The sequence below is a fragment of the Tupaia chinensis genome, unplaced genomic scaffold (genome assembly GCF_000334495.1).
Source record: "Tupaia chinensis unplaced genomic scaffold, TupChi_1.0 Scaffold147433_1, whole genome shotgun sequence".
In the NCBI taxonomy this organism is placed as follows: Eukaryota; Metazoa; Chordata; class Mammalia; order Scandentia; family Tupaiidae; genus Tupaia; species Tupaia belangeri.
In genome coordinates, this window is record NW_006207284.1 from 3,561,870 (window position 1) to 3,566,701 (window position 4,832).

The following is a 4,832-nucleotide window of genomic DNA, read 5'->3' on the forward strand; positions in this document are numbered from 1 at the left end:
TTTTTTTTGGAGAGATTTTCACTGTAGGGCGCGTGCGCTCGCCAGACAGACAGAGAGAGACATAGAGACAGAAAGCGAGAAATCACCCCCCAGGGGGGATGGTCACGCCGCAATCCCTTCTCCTCCATTCTCCTCTCGGGATCTTGGGCACGCACGCACACGCGCCCGGCGTGAGTTTTAAGCCACCGGGTCCGGGACGTGAACCGCGGTCGACTACGTGGGAGTCCAGCGACATAGCCATTACGCTAACTGCTGGTTCCCTCCTTTGAGCTTCTTGATGTCTGTTTTTCTCTCTTGCAGAATGCCTGCTGATGAATGGTTATAAACTCCCTTGCTTGGAACCTTCTTACCCTGTTTGCTGTCATGGAAGATAGACCCTCCTCCTCTTCCCTTCCCCTTATGCACTGTAGATTTTTTTCTAATCCTTTCCTATTCTCTGCAAGTCCCCAGAATGAACCCAGACTCTATCTGATGGTACTCTAGAAAGTCATATATGACAATTTTTTTTTATTTCTAAATAAAAAGAGGGGGAGAAACAACAGCACATATTAATGGACCATGACAAACACAGGCTACTTTCTAACAGCCCTTGGTATTTGTCTTTATTTTTAGAATGTCCTCCTGCTGCTTTTACTATAACTCTCTATTTGTTCTTGACAAGGTTCATAGAACAGGAGAGAAAGGAAGGAGGCAGGAGGGGGTGTAAAGAAACACTATATTTAAAAAAAAGAATAAAAAGTTAAAGAATTTTTTTTTTTAAAGACAAGCTGCTACTGCTACCACAGCCACAGCTGAGAGGAGCCTAGTAAGCCTCTGGTTTCTCTGGTCAGTGTCATGCCTCACCTGTTGTGATCTTGGCTCTTCATTCCTCCGCTGGTCTGCTGAGTCGTAAATGAGTTGCACCATTGTCCTTTGATAACTGGTGGCTTCTCTAACTGACAAATGACATACACATCTTGCATAGTTGGGACAGTAGAAAAAGGAGGCAATGGTACTCACTGTTCAGTTGTTACAAAGATTTTTTGTTTTATCTTCACTTCCTGTCTAAAATGAAAATGATTGAGGGGGGTCAGAAATGGGACTGTCCTTCTTAAAATAGGACCCTTGTGGCTTTTCTGGAAGGCTTTTCCTAAGCATTCACCACTAGCACTCCTGACCCCTGGCTTTTCAACAAGTAAACAACAGCCATTTTGTAGAATCTTCTGTGAACCCAGAACTATGATAAGAACTGTGTTATCAGCAGCCCTAGTACCATATCATCTGGTTATGGATAGAAAATACATACACAAGAAAATATTGGGGGTTATGTTAGTTGGTATAAGTTGCAAAGCTTTGTCCTTACTTGTAGAATCATGTTAAAACAAAAGTTTAAGGGTTTGGATAGATTTCCCCTCCTCCTTTTCCTCTCCCCTCAATATGACTCTCAAACCTCTTCCCATTCCCTGTAGACAATTACATCAGCACACACATTTGCCATCTAGTGATGTGACCACCAATTCACCACTCAGTTAAATCTGGCACCTCTCTGATGCCTTTAGATTCCCACCCTTATAACCGATGACTTAGACCTCTGTGCCCTGCTCTGCCTACTACAGGTGATTTTATTATAAGATCCATGGTCCTTTATTGCACATATCTGTGGGTCTGTTTTCCTCTAATAAATTGCCAAGTTCTGAGGGAAAAGGTCTTCTTGTTCACCATGAGTCCTGGAGCTGATCTAACTAAATGTGTGACCTAAGGCAAGCAACATAGCTGCTCGGACTCCCAGATTCCGTACAATATTGGGGGTTAATATTGTCCTCATTGCATGAAGTGGCTGTTAAGGCTTCAGTGAGACAACAGAAATAATGTATGTACACTAGTGCCTCACGTATAGTAAGTTCTCAAGAAAGGATGGCTGAAGCATAAAAAAGAATATCTGTAATTCTCAGTGTCAGGCAATCTGGGCTCATTCACAAAGGTGGTCATTGATGTCCAGTGAATGACTGAAGCGAGTGCTTTTTCGAGGGGGTTTCGTATGATGAACACTTTCTAATGAATTGCTCACAAGCTGGGGATAAATAGTGATATCTGAATTCTTAAATATAAATCTTCAGGTATTTTGTGATTCCTTGTAGGAAAGAAATGAAAATTTTGTTAGAAAGAGAAAGAAAACCTACTGAAGAGGTTAGAAAAAATTGCTGAACTGGCAAAGAAAAGCACCAGTGTCAATTGATTTGAAATTCTGGGAATGCATCACCAATGGTCTGGCCTTACTCTGAGCCACTTCCAGTCAGCATAGAGCCCTATTAGAGGGCATGTGATAGGCATTGAAGAAACACTGGCCCTTATCACATTCCAGGTTTCTGACAGCACATCAGCCCCTCCCATAAAGAAGTAAATTGGGGTCAGGTCTCTATGGTACACCAACAGTAAAGAGCAATGAACTGCTCTAGTTGCCCTTACCTGGTCAATTCTGGGTGAACAGAGGCTTCATTCAAAGTGGTGGAGGAATTTTATACTCTGACAACTGATTACTGAGGGAATTAGGAAGAGTTAATATAGACCCTCCTGGGCTCTTTCAAATTACCTCCCATAAGAGATTGGCTATTCCATTGCCAACCCAAACTGACGGGTAAAAATCTATGTTATGAATTAACACTGTAAGTGCTTTGCTCTAGGTTTCCTCCCATGTCACAGGGCTTTTGCTAATTTTAAATGACAATGCCTCTTCACTGGAGATTAACAAGATATGAAGCAATCCCAATATTTTAATCAGTGTTTGGGGTTGTTTTTTGCTGAATAGCCAGAAATGTGGTTCTTCTGGAAATCCATTTTTCATTTGTTTTCTCATTTGCATCTCTAGTTTATAGAAAATTGACTTTTAAAAAGTGAGTGATAATTAATCTTAGAAAGTACTGCAGTTCATTGGCTTTACTACTTCAGAACAACCAGCATACACCAAGCCAAGGGGAACTCTGCCATGAAGGGTTGGAGTGACAGTAGAGAGGCAACAGCAGAGTATGCAGGTGTGTGGGCATTAGGCACAAGACCAACTCTTCACAGGCCCCTTGAATGGTCTGGGAAAAGCCTATAGTTCTTTGAGGTACTTCACAGTCTTTTTGCAGTGGAAAAATGGCCTGCTTGGTTCAGATGTATTGCAAGCAGACTGATGAATGGTTCAGAAATGTGTTATAAAAGTTATATTATAAAGGAATGGAATTCATCTCCAGCAATATGATCCTAGATGGGCAGATAAATCCCTTGAGGTATGGAACAGATATAAATTCTGGCTAAAATATTTCAACATGTGTTTGTAAAGCATGGTTGAACTCTTAGTGAAGTAAGGGGTACAATTAAAGACTATAAATGACAAGAACAGGGTTTTCTACAATGGTAGGCAAGCATCAGAGCTGCTGATTGTCCTGAAGGCAAGTACTTTCAGGAAGACATCTTCAAAGACATCTGTATGCAGACCACACCTGCCCATGCATACTAAATAAGAGCTCAGCTTTCAGTGTCCTAGAAGTTGGGTTTCCAGGCACCCTGAGGGTGCATAGTGCACAGGTGATACTTGGGGCCTTACCAGGCTGAGGAGATTGGACTAGAACTCTGGCATACAGCTATGATTTTCAGTGGTCAACACATTTGGTAGGTGAAATAGAACAAAAGAGAGTCACCTGTCTCTGTTTTGTATCTGCATGGAGTACAAAGAGAGAAAGTAAGGTTCACTAAAAATTTCTGCCTCATGCCTTCCTTTTATATCTGAGGGTATAATTTATGCCACCCGTGTAACTCAACTGGAAGTAAAGCGCAGAACAGTCTCATCACACACAATGGGCCCCTCTCTTGATATTTCCCACAAGAACATGGCATAAACAAATGCAGATTGTCTATGCATAAGACATTTATAACCCAGGTCCCAAAATTTCTCTAAATAAAGTTTCATGGAAACTGGAACTCACAGTCAAAAATCACCGAACATATAAGTAAAAAAGTCATTATGAGTGAGAGTTGGCAGAAACAACAAACTAAAGAGTCAGATACACAAAGAATGCAAATACTACAATAATTTGAAACAGAGTACTTAAAAACATGTCTAATATGTTTAAAGAAAGACATGAGATTTAAAAAATGTTAACGCCTAACACCAGAAATAGTGGGGAAAAAATAAGCAAATAAAATAGTTATAAATAAAAAGGATAATCATTGAAATTAATAAATCATTTCAACAGAATAAATAGCAGAATGGAACCAAATGAAGTGAGAGTTAATGTTCCAAAGATAGATGTGAAGGAATTACTCAGAATGCAGTTTAGAGAAAAGGGGGCAGAAAATACAAAAATGATTAAGAGACACAGAGGACAGGATGAAAATATCCCATGTCTGTTTAATTGAAGTTACAAAGGAGAATATAGAGAATGATGGAGAGGCAATATTCAAATTAGTAATAGAGGGAAATTTTCCAGAACTAATATAAAAATGGGACACCTTGAATTGAAGACCAGATGAGGGCAGTATGAATAGGAAAAAGTGCAGGCTAATCTCATTCATGACCATATATTGGAAAATCCTCACCAAAAAGTTCCAAAATAAATTCAACTAGATAATAATGCATTATGTTCTAGGCCATCTTATCTTTGTCTCTTAGGTCATTTTATCAGCCTGTATATATGTACATATTATATATACACCAATGACTTCCAAACCAACATCCCTAGCCCAGAACTCTTCTTTGCATTTGGACATGAGTGTCCAGCTACTGAAGTATCACAGAGGTCCCAGCCAAAACAAGTGCAAAATGGAACCCCTTGTTTTTCCTTCTGTCTCCCTTGCCCTGGTTTTCTTCCCTA